The sequence below is a fragment of the Pseudophryne corroboree genome, unplaced genomic scaffold (assembly GCF_028390025.1).
Source record: "Pseudophryne corroboree isolate aPseCor3 unplaced genomic scaffold, aPseCor3.hap2 scaffold_619, whole genome shotgun sequence".
Classification (NCBI taxonomy): domain Eukaryota; kingdom Metazoa; phylum Chordata; class Amphibia; order Anura; family Myobatrachidae; genus Pseudophryne; species Pseudophryne corroboree.
In genome coordinates, this window is record NW_026970215.1 from 44,020 (window position 1) to 61,310 (window position 17,291).

At 45.6% G+C, this 17,291-nt stretch overlaps 21 non-coding genes and 2 pseudogenes across 21 annotated transcripts; all 23 read right to left on the reverse strand.

Moving 5' to 3' along the window:
• Window positions 1–15: 15 nt before the first annotated feature.
• On the reverse strand, window positions 16–178 carry LOC135035860 (U1 spliceosomal RNA). The gene has a single exon (XR_010230773.1). It is a non-coding gene; the product is annotated as a U1 spliceosomal RNA (small nuclear RNA).
• A 152-nt stretch (window positions 179–330) lies between these two features.
• On the reverse strand, window positions 331–494 carry LOC135035856 (U1 spliceosomal RNA). Its single transcript, XR_010230770.1, has one exon. It is a non-coding gene; the product is annotated as a U1 spliceosomal RNA (small nuclear RNA).
• Window positions 495–1,165: 671 nt separating this feature from the next.
• LOC135035866 (U1 spliceosomal RNA) lies at window positions 1,166–1,328 on the reverse strand. Its single transcript, XR_010230779.1, has one exon. It is a non-coding gene; the product is annotated as a U1 spliceosomal RNA (small nuclear RNA).
• A 152-nt stretch (window positions 1,329–1,480) lies between these two features.
• LOC135035852 (U1 spliceosomal RNA) lies at window positions 1,481–1,644 on the reverse strand. Its single transcript, XR_010230766.1, has one exon. It is a non-coding gene; the product is annotated as a U1 spliceosomal RNA (small nuclear RNA).
• Window positions 1,645–2,315: 671 nt separating this feature from the next.
• On the reverse strand, window positions 2,316–2,478 carry LOC135035865 (U1 spliceosomal RNA). The gene has a single exon (XR_010230778.1). It is a non-coding gene; the product is annotated as a U1 spliceosomal RNA (small nuclear RNA).
• A 152-nt stretch (window positions 2,479–2,630) lies between these two features.
• LOC135035850 (U1 spliceosomal RNA) lies at window positions 2,631–2,794 on the reverse strand. Its single transcript, XR_010230764.1, has one exon. It is a non-coding gene; the product is annotated as a U1 spliceosomal RNA (small nuclear RNA).
• A 671-nt stretch (window positions 2,795–3,465) lies between these two features.
• Window positions 3,466–3,628, reverse strand: LOC135035869 (U1 spliceosomal RNA). Its single transcript, XR_010230782.1, has one exon. It is a non-coding gene; the product is annotated as a U1 spliceosomal RNA (small nuclear RNA).
• A 152-nt stretch (window positions 3,629–3,780) lies between these two features.
• LOC135035857 (U1 spliceosomal RNA) lies at window positions 3,781–3,944 on the reverse strand. Its single transcript, XR_010230771.1, has one exon. It is a non-coding gene; the product is annotated as a U1 spliceosomal RNA (small nuclear RNA).
• Window positions 3,945–4,615: 671 nt separating this feature from the next.
• Window positions 4,616–4,778, reverse strand: LOC135035861 (U1 spliceosomal RNA). Its single transcript, XR_010230774.1, has one exon. It is a non-coding gene; the product is annotated as a U1 spliceosomal RNA (small nuclear RNA).
• A 152-nt stretch (window positions 4,779–4,930) lies between these two features.
• Window positions 4,931–5,094, reverse strand: LOC135035853 (U1 spliceosomal RNA). The gene has a single exon (XR_010230767.1). It is a non-coding gene; the product is annotated as a U1 spliceosomal RNA (small nuclear RNA).
• Window positions 5,095–5,765: 671 nt separating this feature from the next.
• On the reverse strand, window positions 5,766–5,928 carry LOC135035863 (U1 spliceosomal RNA). The gene has a single exon (XR_010230776.1). It is a non-coding gene; the product is annotated as a U1 spliceosomal RNA (small nuclear RNA).
• Window positions 5,929–6,080: 152 nt separating this feature from the next.
• LOC135035851 (U1 spliceosomal RNA) lies at window positions 6,081–6,244 on the reverse strand. The gene has a single exon (XR_010230765.1). It is a non-coding gene; the product is annotated as a U1 spliceosomal RNA (small nuclear RNA).
• A 692-nt stretch (window positions 6,245–6,936) lies between these two features.
• LOC135035873 (U1 spliceosomal RNA) lies at window positions 6,937–7,078 on the reverse strand (annotated as a pseudogene).
• Window positions 7,079–7,230: 152 nt separating this feature from the next.
• Window positions 7,231–7,394, reverse strand: LOC135035855 (U1 spliceosomal RNA). Its single transcript, XR_010230769.1, has one exon. It is a non-coding gene; the product is annotated as a U1 spliceosomal RNA (small nuclear RNA).
• Window positions 7,395–8,066: 672 nt separating this feature from the next.
• Window positions 8,067–8,229, reverse strand: LOC135035868 (U1 spliceosomal RNA). Its single transcript, XR_010230781.1, has one exon. It is a non-coding gene; the product is annotated as a U1 spliceosomal RNA (small nuclear RNA).
• Window positions 8,230–8,381: 152 nt separating this feature from the next.
• Window positions 8,382–8,545, reverse strand: LOC135035845 (U1 spliceosomal RNA). Its single transcript, XR_010230759.1, has one exon. It is a non-coding gene; the product is annotated as a U1 spliceosomal RNA (small nuclear RNA).
• A 671-nt stretch (window positions 8,546–9,216) lies between these two features.
• Window positions 9,217–9,379, reverse strand: LOC135035862 (U1 spliceosomal RNA). The gene has a single exon (XR_010230775.1). It is a non-coding gene; the product is annotated as a U1 spliceosomal RNA (small nuclear RNA).
• A 152-nt stretch (window positions 9,380–9,531) lies between these two features.
• Window positions 9,532–9,695, reverse strand: LOC135035847 (U1 spliceosomal RNA). Its single transcript, XR_010230761.1, has one exon. It is a non-coding gene; the product is annotated as a U1 spliceosomal RNA (small nuclear RNA).
• A 665-nt stretch (window positions 9,696–10,360) lies between these two features.
• LOC135035867 (U1 spliceosomal RNA) lies at window positions 10,361–10,523 on the reverse strand. Its single transcript, XR_010230780.1, has one exon. It is a non-coding gene; the product is annotated as a U1 spliceosomal RNA (small nuclear RNA).
• A 152-nt stretch (window positions 10,524–10,675) lies between these two features.
• LOC135035848 (U1 spliceosomal RNA) lies at window positions 10,676–10,839 on the reverse strand. The gene has a single exon (XR_010230762.1). It is a non-coding gene; the product is annotated as a U1 spliceosomal RNA (small nuclear RNA).
• Window positions 10,840–11,531: 692 nt separating this feature from the next.
• On the reverse strand, window positions 11,532–11,673 carry LOC135035870 (U1 spliceosomal RNA; annotated as a pseudogene).
• Window positions 11,674–11,825: 152 nt separating this feature from the next.
• Window positions 11,826–11,989, reverse strand: LOC135035859 (U1 spliceosomal RNA). The gene has a single exon (XR_010230772.1). It is a non-coding gene; the product is annotated as a U1 spliceosomal RNA (small nuclear RNA).
• Window positions 11,990–16,635: 4,646 nt separating this feature from the next.
• TRNAN-AUU (transfer RNA asparagine (anticodon AUU)) lies at window positions 16,636–16,709 on the reverse strand. Its single transcript has one exon. It is a non-coding gene; the product is annotated as a tRNA-Asn (tRNA).
• Between the last annotated feature and the right edge of the window lie 582 nt (window positions 16,710–17,291).

Here is a 17,291-nt window from a genome sequence, read left to right on the forward strand (position 1 = left end):
ACCTGAGACAAAGAGATCTGAATTATACGAGAGCCGACCAGAGGAAACACAAATTATGCAGTCAAGTGTCCCACATTTGGGGAAATCGCAGGAGCAGCACACCCAGAGTGCAATGGGTGAGCCTTGCCCTGGGAGAAGCACCTTCCTGATCATAGTATCTCACCTGGCAGGTAAGTAGGAGTTGGGCTAGAGCTGGGGAGGGTCGCTGCTCGGGCACCCCCCTGTCAAGTGAAGGAGATCCAACTGAGGCAGCACAAGGGAACTCTCGAAAGAAGAACAAGGCTAGAGGAAGATCTGAGACAAAGAAATCTGACTTTTACCAGAGCTGACCAGAGGAAAGCACAAACACAGTCCCCCTCTACCACAAATAATGCAGTCGAGTTTCCCACATTTGGGGAAATCACAGGGGTCATCATACCCAGAATGCAATGAATGAACCTCACCCTGGGAGAACAATCTTCATGACCATGATATCTCCTATGCAAAATAAGTATGATTTGGGATAGGGCTGGGGAGGGCCGCTGCTCAGGCACATCTCTGTCAAGTAAAGGCGATTCAACTGAGGCAGCACAAGGGAACTCTCATCTGGGGACAACAACTGCAGGGAGAACACATATTTTCAGATGAACATGGGAGGGCAGAAGGCTGCCTAATACTGAAGCACCCCCAAACAACAAACCAAATGCAACAACTAGTGCAAGCATTCCTGGGGGAAGGCCTGCAGCAGATGGATTTGCATATGGTGATGTCATCCAAGCAGTGGGTCAAAGTTGGCTTCAACCCTCGTCTGCATATGAAAAGAAAAAAGGGATGTGCAGGGCATGGCGGCCTTTTGCGGCGCTTGCATGACCCCTAATTCGCATTAAACACCTCCACCCTCCTTAGGTGTGGGGCTCATGTTGGCTATGCCCCAGCACCTGAAGCATTCAAGCTGATTTCTTGCAGCAGCTGGGCACTGTAACAGCTCCAGAGCTGCTCTGTAAGGCAACTAAAAGGGTGTGGGCCCTGCAGCACTACCTGTAGTTCGCATTGTGCGTTGGAAGGCACAAAGTAAGCAGACAGGAGAAGTCAGGATAGTGCGCAAGGGCATAGAAGGGAGCGGCTCAAGAAAAGAGAAGTGGAAACAGACAGCAAACTAGGCTGGAGAGAGACCTGAGACAAAGAGATCTGAATTATACGAGAGCCGACCAGAGGAAACACAAATTATGCAGTCAAGTGTCCCACATTTGGGGAAATCGCAGGAGCAGCACACCCAGAGTGCAATGGGTGAGCCTTGCCCTGGGAGAAGCACCTTCCTGATCATAGTATCTCACCTGGCAGATAAGTAGGAGTTGGGCTAGAGCTGGGGAGGGTCGCTGCTCGGGCACCCCCCTGTCAAGTGAAGGAGATCCAACTGAGGCAGCACAAGGGAACTCTCGAAAGAAGAACAAGGCTAGAGGAAGATCTGAGACAAAGAAATCTGACTTTTACCAGAGTTGACCAGAAGAAAGCACAAACACAGTCCCCCACTACCACAAATAATGCAGTCGAGTTTCCCACATTTGGGGAAATCACAGGGGTCAGCATACCCAGAATGCAATGAATGAACCTCACCCTGGGAGAACAATCTTCATGACCATGGTATCTCCTATGCAAAATAAGTATGATTTGGGATAGGGCTGGGGAGGGCCGCTGCTCAGGCACATCTCTGTCAAGTAAAGGAGATTCAACTGAGGCAGCACAAGGGAACTCTCATCTGGGGACAACAACTGCAGGGAGAACACATATTTTCAGATGAACATGGGAGGGCAGAAGGCTGCCTAATACTGAAGCACCCCCAAACAACAAACCAAATGCAACAACTAGTGTAAGCATTCCTGGGGGAAGGCCTGCAGCAGATGGATTTGCATATGGTGATGTCATCCAAGCAATGGGTCAAAGTTGGCTTCAACCCTCGTCTGCATATGAAAAGAAAAAAGGGATGTGCAGGGCATGGCGTCCTTTTGTGGCGCTTGGATGACCCTTAATTCGCATTAAACATCTCCACCCTCCTTCGGTGTGGGGCTCATGTTGGCTATGCCCCAGCCCCTGAAGCATTCAAGATGATTTCTTGCAGCAGCTGGGCACTGTAACAGCTCCAGAGCTGTTCTTTAAAGCATGTAAAAGGGTGTGGGCCCTGCAGCACTACCTGTAGTATGCATTGTGCGTTGGAAGGCACAAAGTAAGCAGACGGGAGAGGTCAGGATAGTGCGCAAGGGCATAGAAGGGAGCGGCTCAAGAAAAGAGAAGTGGAAACAGACAGCAAACTAGGCTGGAGAAAGACCTGAGACAAAGAGATCTGAATTATACGAGAGCCGACCAGAGGAAACACAAATTATGCAGTCAAGTTTCCCACATTTGGGGAAATCGCAGTAGCAGCACACCCAGAGTGCAATGGGTGAGCCTTGCCCTGGGAGAAGCACCTTCCTGATCATAGTATCTCACCTGGCAGGTAAGTAGGAGTTGGGCTAGAGCTGGGGAGGGTCGCTGCTCGGGCACCCCCCTGTCAAGTGAAGGAGATCCAACTGAGGCAGCACAAGGGAACTCTCGAAAGAAGAACAAGGCTAGAGGAAGATCTGAGACAAAGAAATCTGACTTTTACCAGAGCTGAGCAGAGGAAAGCACAAACACAGTCCCCCACTACCACAAATAATGCAGTCGAGTTTCCCACATTTGGGGAAATCACAGGGGTCAGCATACCCAGAATGCAATGAATGAACCTCACCCTGGGAGAACAATCTTCATGACCATGATATCTCCTATGCAAAATAAGTATGATTTGGGATAGGGCTGGGGAGGGCCGCTGCTCAGGCACATCTCTGTCAAGTAAAGGAGATTCAACTGAGGCAGCACAAGGGAACTCTCATCTGGGGACAACAACTGCAGGGAGAACACATATTTTCAGATGAACATGGGAGGGCAGAAGGCTGCCTAATACCGAAGCACCCCCAAACAACAAACCAAATGCAACAACTAGTGCAAGCATTCCTGGGGGAAGGCCTGCAGCAGATTGATTTGCATATGGTAATGCCATCCAAGCAGTGGGTCAAAGTTGGCTTCAACCCTCGTCTGCATATGAAAAGAGAAAAGGGGCGTGCAGGGCATGGCGGCCTTTTGCGGCGCTTGGGTGACCCTTAGTTCGCATTAAACACCTCCACCCTCCTTCGGTGTGGGGCTCATGTTGGCAATGCCCCAGCCCCTGAAGCATTCAAGCTGATTTCTTGCAGCAGCTGGGTACTGTAACAGCTCCAGAGCTGCTCTGTGAGGCAAGTAAAAGGGTGTGGGCCCTGCAGCACTACCTGTAGTTTGCATTGTGTGTTGGAAGGCACAAAGTAAGCAGACGGGAGAAGTCAGGATAGTGCGCAAGGGCATAGAAGGGAGCGGCTCAAGAAAAGAGAAGTGGAAACAGACAGCAAACTAGGCTGGAGAGAGACCTGAGACAAAGAGATCTGAATTATACGAGAGACGACCAGGGGAAACACAAATTATGCAGTCAAGTTTCCCACATTTGGGGAAATCACAGGGGCAGCACACCCAGAGTGCAATGGGTGAGCCTTGCCCTGGGAGAAGCACCTACATGATCATAGTATCTCACCTGGCAGGTAAGTAGGAGTTGGGCTAGAGCTGGGGAGGGTCGCTGCTCGGGTACCCCCCTGTCAAGTGAAGGAGATCCAACTGAGGCAGCACAAGGGAACTCTCGAAAGAGGAACAAGGCTAGAGGAAGATCTGAGACAAAGAAATCTGATTTTTACCAGAGTTGACCAGAAGAAAGCACAAACACAGTCCCCCACTACCACAAATAATGCAGTCGAGTTTCCCACATTTGGGGAAATCACAGGGGTCATCATACCCAGAATGCAATGAATGAACCTCACCCTGGGAGAACAATCTTCATGACCATGGTATCTCCTATGCAAAATAAGTATGATTTGGGATAGGGCTGGGGAGGGCCGCTGCTCAGGCACATCTCTGTCAAGTAAAGGAGATTCAACTGAGGCAGCACAAGGGAACTCTCATCTGGGGACAACAACTGCAGGGAGAACACATATTTTCAGATGAACATGGGAGGGCAGAAGGCTGCCTAATACTGAAGCACCCCCAAACAACAAACCAAATGCAACAACTAGTGCAAGCATTCCTGGGGGAAGGCCTGCAGCAGATGGATTTGCATATGGTGATGTCATCCAAGCAGTGGGTCAAAGTTGGCTTCAACCCTCGTCTGCATATGAAAAGAAAAAAGGGATGTGCAGGGCATGGCGGCCTTTTTCGGCGCTTGCATGACCCCTAATTCGCATTAAACACCTCCACCCTCCTTAGGTGTGGGGCTCATGTTGGCTATGCCCCAGCACCTGAAGCATTCAAGCTGATTTCTTGCAGCAGCTGGGCACTGTAACAGCTCCAGAGCTGCTCTGTAAGGCAACTAAAAGGGTGTGGGCCCTGCAGCACTACCTGTAGTTCGCATTGTGCGTTGGAAGGCACAAAGTAAGCAGACGGGAGAAGTCAGGATAGTGCGCAAGGGCATAGAAGGGAGCGGCTCAAGAAAAGAGAAGTGGAAACAGACAGCAAACTAGGCTGGAGAGAGACCTGAGACAAAGAGATCTGAATTATACGAGAGCCGACCAGAGGAAACACAAATTATGCAGTCAAGTGTCCCACATTTGGGGAAATCGCAGGAGCAGCACACCCAGAGTGCAATGGGTGAGCCTTGCCCTGGGAGAAGCACCTTCCTGATCATAGTATCTCACCTGGCAGGTAAGTAGGAGTTGGGCTAGAGCTGGGGAGGGTCGCTGCTCGGGCACCCCCCTGTCAAGTGAAGGAGATCCAACTGAGGCAGCACAAGGGAACTCTCGAAAGAAGAACAAGGCTAGAGGAAGATCTGAGACAAAGAAATCTGACTTTTACCAGAGTTGACCAGAAGAAAGCACAAACACAGTCCCCCACTACCACAAATAATGCAGTCGAGTTTCCCACATTTGGGGAAATCACAGGGGTCAGCATACCCAGAATGCAATGAATGAACCTCACCCTGGGAGAACAATCTTCATGACCATGGTATCTCCTATGCAAAATAAGTATGATTTGGGATAGGGCTGGGGAGGGCCGCTGCTCAGGCACAGCTCTGTCAAGTAAAGGAGATTCAACTGAGGAAGCACAAGGGAACTCTCATCTGGGGACAACAACTGCAGGGAGAACACATATTTTCAGATGAACATGGGAGGGCAGAAGGCTGCCTAATACTGAAGCACCCCCAAACAACAAACCAAATGCAACAACTAGTGTAAGCATTCCTGGGGGAAGGCCTGCAGCAGATGGATTTGCATATGGTGATGTCATCCAAGCAGTGGGTCAAAGTTGGCTTCAACCCTCGTCTGCATATGAAAACAAAAAAGGGATGTGCAGGGCATGGCGTCCTTTTGTGGCGCTTGGATGACCCTTAATTCGCATTAAACATCTCCACCCTCCTTCGGTGTGGGGCTCATGTTGGCTTTGCCCCAGCCCCTGAAGCATTCAAGATGATTTCTTGCAGCAGCTGGGCACTGTAACAGCTCCAGAGCTGTTCTGTAAAGCATGTAAAAGGGTGTGGGCCCTGCAGCACTACCTGTAGTATGCATTGTGCGTTGGAAGGCACAAAGTAAGCAGACGGGAGAGGTCAGGATAGTGCGCAAGGGCATAGAAGGGAGCGGCTCAAGAAAAGAGAAGTGGAAACAGACAGCAAACTAGGCTGGAGAAAGACCTGAGACAAAGAGATCTGAATTATACGAGAGCCGACCAGAGGAAACACAAATTATGCAGTCAAGTTTCCCACATTTGGGGAAATCACAGGAGCAGCACACCCAGAGTGCAATGGGTGAGCCTTGCCCTGGGAGAAGCACCTTCCTGATCATAGTATCTCACCTGGCAGGTAAGTAGGAGTTGGGCTAGAGCTGGGGTGGGTCGCTGCTCGGGCACCCCCCTGTCAAGTGAAGGAGATCCAACTGAGGCAGCACAAGGGAACTCTCGAAAGAAGAACAAGGCTAGAGGAAGATCTGAGTCAAAGAAATCTGACTTTTACCAGAGCTGAGCAGAGGAAAGCCCAAACACAGTCCCCCACTACCACAAATAATGCAGTCGAGTTTCCCACATTTGGGGAAATCACAGGGGTCAGCATACTCAGAATGCAATGAATGAACCTCACCCTGGGAGAACAATCTTCATGACCATGGTATCTCCTATGCAAAATAAGTATGATTTGGGATAGGGCTGGGGAGGGCCGCTGCTCAGGCACATCTCTGTCAAGTAAAGGAGATTCAACTGAGGCAGCACAAGGGAACTCTCATCTGGGGACAACAACTGCAGGGAGAACACATATTTTCAGATGAACATGGGAGGGCAGAAGGCTGCCTAATACTGAAGCACCCCCAAACAACAAACCAAATGCAACTACTAGTACAAGCATTCCTGGGGGAAGGCCTGCAGCAGATGGATTTGCATATGGTGATGTCATCCAAGCAGTGGGTCAAAGTTGGCTTCAACCCTCATCTGCATATGAAAAGAGAAAAGGGGCGTGCAGGGCATGGCGGCCTTTTGCGGCGCTTGGATGACCCCTAGTTCGCATTAAACACCTCCACCCTCCTTCGGTGTGGGGCTCATGTTGGCTATGCCCCAGCCCCTGAAGCATTCAAGCTGATTTCTTGCAGCAGCTGGGCACTGTAACAGCTCCAGAGCTGCTCTGTAAGGCAAGTAAAAGGGTGTGGGCCCTGCAGCACTACCTGTAGTTCGCATTGTGCGTTGGAAGGCACAAAGTAAGCAGATGGGAGAAGTCAGGATAGTGCGCAAGGGCATAGAAGGGAGCGGCTCAAGAAAAGAGAAGTGGAAACAGACAGCAAACTAGGCTGAAGAGAGACCTGAGACAAAGAGATCTGAATTATATGAGAGCCGACCAGGGGAAACACAAATTATGCAGTCAAGTTTCCCACATTTGGGGAAATCAAAGGGGCAGCACACCCAGAGTGCAATGGGTGAGCCTTGCCCTGGGAGAAGCACCTACATCATCATAGTATCTCACCTGGCAGGTAAGTAGGAGTTGGGCTAGAGCTGGGGAGGGTCGCTGCTCGGGCACCCCCCTGTCAAGTGAAGGAGATCCAACTGAGGCAGCACAAGGGAACTCTCGAAAGAAGAACAAGGCTAGAGGAAGATCTGAGACAAAGAAATCTGACTTTTACCAGAGCTGACCAGAGGAAAGCACAAACACAGTCCCCCACTACCACAAATAATGCAGTCGAGTTTCCCACATTTGGGGAAATCACAGGGGTCATCATACCCAGAATGCAATGAATGAACCTCACCCTGGGAGAACAATCTTCATGACCATGATATCTCCTATGCAAAATAAGTATGATTTGGTATAGGGCTGGGGAGGGCCGCTGCTCAGGCACATCTCTGTCAAGTAAAGGCGATTCAACTGAGGCAGCACAAGGGAACTCTCATCTGGGGACAACAACTGCAGGGAGAACACATATTTTCAGATGAACATGGGAGGGCAGAAGGCTGCCTAATACTGAAGCACCCAAAAAACAACAAACCAAATGCAACAACTAGTGCAAGCATTCCTGGGGGAAGGCCTGCAGCAGATGGATTTGCATATGGTGATGTCATCCAAGCAGTGGGTCAAAGTTGGCTTCAACCCTCGTCTGCATATGAAAAGAAAAAAGGGATGTGCAGGGCATGGCGGCCTTTTGCGGCGCTTGCATGACCCCTAATTCGCATTAAACACCTCCACCCTCCTTCGGTGTGGGGCTCATGTTGGCTATGCCCCAGCACCTGAAGCATTCAAGCTGATTTCTTGCAGCAGCTGGGCACTGTAACAGCTCCAGAGCTGCTCTGTAAGGCAAGTAAAAGGGTGTGGGCCCTGCAGCACTACCTGTAGTTCGCATTGTGCGTTGGAAGGCACAAAGTAAGCAGACGGGAGAAGTCAGGATAGTGCGCAAGGGCATAGAAGGGAGCGGCTCAAGAAAAGAGAAGTGGAAACAGACAGCAAACTAGGCTGGAGAGAGACCTGAGACAAAGAGATCTGAATTATACGAGAGCCGACCAGAGGAAACACAAATTATGCAGTCAAGTGCCCCACATTTGGGGAAATCGCAGGAGCAGCACACCCAGAGTGCAATGGGTGAGCCTTGCCCTGGGAGAAGCACCTTCCTGATCATAATATCTCACCAGGCAGGTAAGTAGGAGTTGGGCTAGAGCTGGGGAGGGTCGCTGCTAGGGCACCCCCCTGTCAAGTGAAGGAGATCCAACTGAGGCAGCACAAGGGAACTCTCGAAAGAAGAACAAGGCTAGAGGAAGATCTGAGACAAAGAAATCTGACTTTTACCAGAGCTGAGCAGAGGAAAGCACAAACACAGTCCCCCACTACCACAAATAATGCAGTTGAGTTTCCCACATTTGGGGAAATCACAGGGGTCAGCATACCCAGAATGCAATGAATGAACCTCACCCTGGGAGAACAATCTTCATGACCATGGTATCTCCTATGCAAAATAAGTATGATTTGGGATAGGGCTGGGGAGGGCCGCTGCTCAGGCATATATCTGTCAAGTAAAGGAGATTCATCTGAGGCAGCACAAGGGAACTCTCATCTGGGGACAACAACTGCAGGGAGAACACATATTTTCAAATGAACATGGGAGGGCAGAAGGCTGCCTAATACTGAAGCACCCCCAAACAACAAACCAAATGCAACAACTAGTACAAGCATTCCTGGGGGAAGGTCTGCAGAAGACGGATTTGCATACAGTGATGTCATCCAAGCAGTGGGCCAAAGTTGGCTGGAACCCTCATCTGCATATGAAAAGAGAAAAGGGGTATGCAGGGCATGGCGGCCTTTTGCGGCGCTTGGATGACCCTCAGTTCGCATTAAACACCCCCACCCTCCTTCGGTGTGGGGCTCATGTTGGCAATGCCCCAGCCCCTGAAGCATTCCAGCTGATTTCTTGCAGCAGCTGGGCACTGTAACAGCTCCAGAGCTGCTCTGTAAGGCAACTAAAAGGGTGTGGGCCCTGCAGCACTACCTGTAGTTCGCATTGTGCGTTGGAAGGCACAAAGTAAGCAGACGGGAGAAGTCAGGATAGTGCGCAAGGGCATAGAAGGGAGCGGCTCAAGAAAAGAGAAGTGGAAACAGACAGCAAACTAGGCTGGAGAGAGACCTGAGACAAAGAGATCTGAATTATACGAGAGCCGACCAGAGGAAACACAAATTATGCAGTCAAGTGTCCCACATTTGGGGAAATCGCAGGAGCAGCACACCCAGAGTGCAATGGGTGAGCCTTGCCCTGGGAGAAGCACCTTCCTGATCATAGTATCTCACCTGGCAGGTAAGTAGGAGTTGGGCTAGAGCTGGGGAGGGTCGCTGCTCGGGCACCCCCCTGTCAAGTGAAGGAGATCCAACTGAGGCAGCACAAGGGAACTCTCGAAAGAAGAACAAGGCTAGAGGAAGATCTGAGACAAAGAAATCTGACTTTTACCAGAGCTGACCAGAGGAAAGCACAAACACAGTCCCCCACTACCACAAATAATGCAGTCGAGTTTCCCACATTTGGGGAAATCACAGGGGTCAGCATACCCAGAATGCAATGAATGAACCTCACCCTGGGAGAACAATCTTCATGACCATGGTATCTCCTATGCAAAATAAGTATGATTTGGGATAGGGCTGGGGAGGGCCGCTGCTCAGGCATATCTCTGTCAAGTAAAGGAGATTCAACTGAGGCAGCACAAGGGAACTCTCATCTGGGGACAACAACTGCAGGGAGAACACATATTTTCAAATGAACATGGGAGGGCAGAAGGCTGCCTAATACTGAAGCACCCCCAAACAACAAACCAAATGCAACAACTAGTACAAGCATTCCTGGGGGAAGGTCTGCAGAAGACGGATTTGCATACAGTGATGTCATCCAAGCAGTGGGCCAAAGTTGGCTGGAACCCTCATCTGCATATGAAAAGAGAAAAGGGGTATGCAGGGCATGGCGGCCTTTTGCGGCGCTTGGATGACCCTTAGTTCGCATTAAACACCCCCACCATCCTTCGGTGTGGGGCTCATATTGGCAATGCCCCAGCATTCAAGCTGATTTCTTGCAGCAGCTTGGCACTGTAACAGCTCCAGAGCTGCTCTGTAAGGCAAGTAAAAGGTTGTGGGCCCTGCAGCACTACCTGTAGTTTGCATTGTGCATTGGAAGGCACAAAGTAAGCAGACAGGAGTAGAAGTCAGGATAGTGCACAAGGGTATAGAAGGGAGGGGCTCAAAAAAAAAGAAGTGGAAACAGACAGCAAACTAGGCTGGAGAGAGACCTGAGACAAAGAGATCTGAATTATATGAAAGCCGACCAGTGGAAACACAAATTATGCAGTCAAGTTTCCCACATTTGGGGAAATCACAGGAGCAGCACACCCAGAGTGCAATGGATGAGCCTTGCCCTGGGAGAAGCACCTTCATGATCATAGTATCTCACCTGGCAGGTAAGTAGGAGTTGGGCTAGAGCTGGGGAGGGTCGCTGCTCGGGCACCCCCCTGTCAAGTGAAGGAGATCCAACTGAGGCAGCACAAGGGAACTCTCGAAAGAAGAACAAGGCTAGAGGAAGATCTGAGACAAAGAAATCTGACTTTTACCAGAGCTGACCAGAGGAAAGCACAAACACAGTCCCCCACTACCACAAATAATGCAGTCGAGTTTCCCACATTTGGGGAAATCACAGGGGTCAGCATACCCAGAATGCAATGAATGAACCTCACCCTGGGAGAACAATCTTCATGACCATGGTATCTCCTATGCAAAATAAGTATGATTTGGGATAGGGCTGGGGAGGGCCGCTGCTCAGGCACATCTCTGTCAAGTAAAGGAGATTCAACTGAGGCAGCACAAGGGAACTCTCATCTGGGGACAACAACTGCAGGGAGAACACATATTTTCAGATGAACATGGGAGGGCAGAAGGCTGCCTAATACTGAAGCACCCCCAAACAACAAACCAAATGCAACAACTAGTGCAAGCATTCCTGGGGGAAGGCCTGCAGCAGATGGATTTGCATATGGTGATGTCATCCAAGCAGTGGGTCAAAGTTGGCTTCAACCCTCGTCTGCATATGAAAAGAGAAAAGGGGCATGCAGGGCATGGCGGCCTTTTGCGGCGCTTGGATGACCCCTAGTTCGCATTAAACACCTCCACCCTCCTTCGGTGTGGGGCTCATGTTGGCTATGCCCCAGCCCCTGAAGCATTCAAGCTGATTTCTTGCAGCAGCTGGGCACTGTAACAGCTCCAGAGCTGCTCTGTAAGGCAAGTAAAAGGGTGTGGGCCCTGCAGCACTACCTGTAGTTCGCATTGTGCGTTGGAAGGCACAAAGTAAGCAGATGGGAGAAGTCAGGCTAGTGTGCAAGGGCATAGAAGGGAGCGGCTCAAGAAAAGAGAAGTGGAAACAGACAGCAAACTAGGCTGAAGAGAGACCTGAGACAAAGAGATCTGAATTATATGAGAGCCGACCAGGGGAAACACAAATTATGCAGTCAAGTGTCCCACATTTGGGGAAATCAAAGGGGCAGCACACCCAGAGTGCAATGGGTGAGCCTTGCCCTGGGAGAAGCACCTTCCTGATCATAGTATCTCACCTGGCAGGTAAGTAGGAGTTGGGCTAGAGCTGGGGAGGGTCGCTGCTCGGGCACCCCCCTGTCAAGTGAAGGAGATCCAACTGAGGCAGCACAAGGGAACTCTCGAAAGAAGAACAAGGCTAGAGGAAGATCTGAGACAAAGAAATCTGACTTTTACCAGAGCTGACCAGAGGAAAGCACAAACACAGTCCCCCACTACCACAAATAATGCAGTCGAGTTTCCCATATTTGGGGAAATCACAGGGGTCATCATACCCAGAATGCAATGAATGAACCTCACCCTGGGAGAACAATCTTCATGACCATGATATCTCCTATGCAAAATAAGTATGATTTGGGATAGGGCTGGGGAGGGCCGCTGCTCAGGCACATCTCTGTCAAGTAAAGGCGATTCAACTGAGGCAGCACAAGGGAACTCTCATCTGGGGACAACAACTGCAGGGAGAACACATATTTTCAAATGAACATGGGAGGGCAGAAGGCTGCCTAATACTGAAGCACCCCCAAACAACAAACCAAATGCAACAACTAGTACAAGCATTCCTGGGGGAAGGTCTGCAGAAGACGGATTTGCATACAGTGATGCTGGGCCCATAACCCAGAGGTAGGCAGATTGAAACTATCCTCTGCTATATGCATTTTTTTTGTGTTAATTAAAGTAATCCAAAACTGGGATTGATATTTTGTCTCTTTTATTTTTACTTAAAGTACAATAACTTTTACCATTTTAATTTGTTTTAATAGTATATTGACAGTATTGTTTTCTTTCAAAAATCCACTTCATTTTCTTTACCCTATTATTAAAATGGTAATTGACAAAAACAAACTACATTGTCACCAGAAGAGCAATACAAAATGTACAAGTGATATATTAAAATCATCTTTCCAGCTTGAATTTCAATGATGCATTGGGGCAACGATTTTGTGAGAAACATCTTCACCCTTAAATAAAGATTTTCTTAATTCCTTACCTGTGTGCTAATTAGATATCACCTTGTTTTCACATTAAACAGACTTCCACATGAGAAAGCAGCAAGGATGCAGTGGCGTTAATGTTTCCTGGTGTCAACCTGTATTATTTCAGTAGACATTGAAATGAGGATGCATCTTGCTGCCTTTCCAATGAAGCAAGTTTAATTTAGTAATAGGTGAAAAACCATCCTTACAAAGGTGTTAATCAGAGACTTGGCTTTGTGGACACTTTTCAGAGAACAAATTTGTTAGCATAAAAATAAAGCCAGAAAATAAAGAGCTGTTTAATCACTCAATTGGATTTTTCTGCCAGCATATTTTTTTTCTCTGCAACCCACTGCTAAATTGTGCTTCCTAGCTGTTTTTATAAAATCACTGAATCAAATCTAACTCTGATTACATCAGAGAAGGCCAGGTACCCTACACCATAAAAGGGGGTATGAAATTTTGACTGTCTACTTAAAGATCACCAAAATCTGATAACAAGGTCAATTAGGTCCCTGGGTGGGATTGAACCACCAACCTTTTGGTTAATAGCCGTACATACTAACTGATTGCGCCACAGAGACACTTTGCAAAAGTCCATACTGACAAAGGCTAATAAGCATTCATCTAAAACGTTTCCTAGAAAAACTTTAAAAAGTCAATAATCTGGAAAGTTTTTGTAAGATGTTTCTTCCATCAACCAACGAAGAAACACATTGGTACTTTCCCATGATGAGTGAGTGCTTCAGGATCTCTTGAACTTACATGTGCAGCAGAGTACTGCAATGGAAGCATGCTGGGCCCATAACCCAGAGGTAGGCAGATTGAAACTATCCTCTGCTATATGCATTTTTTTGTTTGTTAATTAAAGTAATCCAAAACTGGGATTGATATTTTGTCTGTTTTATTTTTACTTAAAGTACAATAACTTTTACCATTTTAATTTGTTTTAATAGTATATTGACAGTATTGTTTTCTTTCAAAAATCCACTTCATTTTCTTTACCCTATTATTAAAATGGTAATTGACAAAAACAAACTACATTGTCACCAGAAGAGCAATACAAAATGTACAAGTGATATATTAAAATCATCTTTCCAGCTTGAATTTCAATGATGCATTGGGTCAACAATTTTGTGAGAAACATCTTCACCCTTAAATAAAGATTTTCTTAATTCCTTACCTGTGTGCTAATTAGATATCACCTTGTTTTCACATTAAACAGACTTCCACATGAGAAAGCAGCAAGGATGCAGTGGCGTTAATGTTTCCTGGTGTCAACCTGTATTATTTCAGTAGACATTGAAATGAGGATACATCTTGCTGCCTTTCCAATGAAGCAAGTTTAATTTAGTAATAGGTGAAAAACCATCCCTACAAAGGTGTTAATCAGAGACTTGGCTTTGTGGACACTTTTCAGAGAACAAATTTGTTAGCATAAAAATAAAGCCAGAAAATGAAGAGCTGTTTAATCACGCAATTTGATTTTTTTGCCAGCATATTTCTTTTTCTCTGCAACCCACTGCTAAATTGTGCTTCCTAGATGTTTTTATAAAATCACTGAATCAAATCTAACTCTGATTACATCAGAGAAGGCCAGGTACCCTACACCATAACAGGGGGTATGAAATTTGACTTGTCTACTTAAAGATCACCAAAATCTGATAACAAGGTCAATTACGTCCCTGGGTGGGATTAAACCACCAACCTTTTGGTTAATAGCCGTACACACTAACTGATTGCGCCACAGAGACACTTTGCAAAAGTACATACTGACAAATGCTAATAAGCATTCATCTGAAACGTTTCCTAGAAAAACTTAAAAAAGTCAATAATCTGGAGAGTTTTTGTAAGATGTTTCTTCTATCAACCAACGAAGAAACACATTGGTACTTTCCCATGATGAGTGAGTGCTTCAGGATCTCTTGCACTTACATGTGCAGCAGAGTACAGCAATGGAAGCATGCTGGGCCCATAACCCAGAGGTAGGCAGATTGAAACTATCCTCTGCTATATGCATTTTTTTGTTTGTTAATTAAAGTAATCCAAAACTGGGATTGATATTTTGGCTCTTTTATTTTTACTTAAAGTACAATAACTTTTACCATTTTAATTTGTTTTAATAGTATATTGACAGTATTGTTTTCTTTCAAAAATCCACTTAATTTTCTTTACCCTATTATTAAAATGGTAATTGACAAAAACAAACTACATTGTCACCAGAAGAGCAATACAAAATGTACAAGTGATATATTAAAATCATCTTTCCAGCTTGAATTTCAATGATGCATTGGGGCAACGATTTTGTGAGAAACATCTTCACCCTTAAATAAAGATTTTCTTAATTCCTTACCTGTGTGCTAATTAGATATCACCTTGTTTTCACATTAAACAGACTTACACAAGAGAAAGCAGCAAGGATGCAGTGGCGTTAATGTTTCCTGGTGTCAACCTGTATTAATTCAGTAGACATTGAAATGAGGATGCATCTTGCTGCCTTTCCAATGAAGCAAGTTTAATTTAGTAATAGGTGAAAAACCATCCTTACAAAGGTGTTAATCAGAGACTTGGCTTTGTGGACACTTTTCAGAGAACAAATTTGTTAGCATAAAAATAAAGCCAGAAAATAAAGAGCTGTTTAATCACTCAATTGGATTTTTCTGCCAGCATATTTTTTTTCTCTGCAACCCACTGCTAAATTGTGCTTCCTAGCTGTTTTTATAAAATCACTGAATCAAATCTAACTCTGATTACATCAGAGAAGGCCAGGTACCCTACACCATAACAGGGGGTTTGAAATTTTGACTTGTCTACTTAAAGATCACAAAAATCTGATAACAAGGTCAATTAGGTCCCTGGGTGGGATTGAACCACCAACCTTATGGTTAATAGCCGTACATACTAACTGATTGCGCCACAGAGACACTTTGCAAAAGTCCATACTGACAAAGGCTAATAAGCATTCATCTAAAACGTTTCCTAGAAAAATTTTCAAAAGTCAATAATCTGGAGAGTTTTTGTAAGATGTTTCTTCCATCAACCAACGAAGAAACACATTGGTACTTTCCCATGATGAGTGAGTGCTTCAGGATCTCTTGAACTTACATGTGCAGCAGAGTACTGCAATGGAAGCATGCTGGGCCCATAACCCAGAGGTAGGCAGATTGAAACTATCCTCTGCTATATGCATTTTTTTTTTGTTAATTAAAGTAATCCAAAACTGGGATTGATATTTTGTCTCTTTTATTTTTACTTAAAGTACAATAACTTTTACCATTTTAATTTGTTTTAATAGTATATTGACAGTATTGCTTTCTTTCAAAAATCCACTTCATTTTCTTTACCCTATTATTAAAATGGTAATTGACAAAAACAAACTACATTGTCACCAGAAGAGCAATACAAAATGTACAAGTGATATATTAAAATCATCTTTCCAGCTTGAATTTCAATGTTGCATTGGGTCAACAATTTTGTGAGAAACATCTTCACCCTTAAATAAAGATTTTCTTAATTCCTTACCTGTGTGCTAATTAGATATCACCTTGTTTTCACATTAAACAGACTTCCACATGAGAAAGCAGCAAGGATGCAGTGGCATTAATGTTTCCTGGTGTCAACTTGTATTATTTCAGTAGACATTGAAATGAGGATGCATCTTGCTGCCTTTCCAATGAAGCAAGTTTAATTTAGTAATAGGTGAAAAACCATCCTTACAAAGGTGTTAATCAGAGACTTGGCTTTGTGGACACTTTTCAGAGAACAAATTTGTTAGCATAAAAATAAAGCCAGAAAATGAAGAGCTGTTTAATCACTCGATTGGATTTTTCTGCCAGCATATTTTTTTTCTCTGCAACCCACTGCTAAATTGTGCTTCCTAGCTGTTTTTTATAAAATCACTGAATCAAATCTAACTCTGATTACATCAGAGAAGGCCATGTACCCTACACCATAAGAGGAGGTTTGAAATTTTGACTTGTCTACTTAAATATCACCAAAATCTGATCACAAGGTTAATTACGTCCCTGGGTGGGATTGAACCACCAACCTTTTGGTTAATAGCCAAACACACTAACCGATTGCGCCACAGAGACACTTTGCAAAAGTCCATACTGACAAAGGCTAATAAGCATTCATCTAAAACGTTTCCTAGAAAAACTTTAAAAAGTCAATAATCTGGAGAGTTTTTGTAAGATGTTTCTTCCATCAACCAACGAAGAAACACATTGGTACTTTCCCATGATAAGTGAGTGCTTCAGGATCTCTTGCACTTACATGTGCAGCAGAGTACTGCAATGGAAGCATGCTGGGCCCATAACCCAGAGGTAGGCAGATTGAAACTATCCTCTGCTATATGCATTTTTTTGTTTGTTAATTAAAGTAATCCAAAACTGGGATTGATATTTTGGCTCTTTTATTTTTACTTAAAGTACAATAACTTTTACCATTTTAATTTGTTTTAATAGTATATTGACAGTATTGTTTTCTTTCAAAAATCCACTTAATTTTCTTTACCCTATAATAAAATGGTAATTGACAAAAACAAACTACATTGTCACCAGAAGAGCAATACAAAATGTACAAGTGATATATTAAAATCATCTTTCCAGCTTGAATTTCAATGATGCATGGGGGCAACGATTTTGTGAGAAACATCTTCACCCTTAAATAAAGAT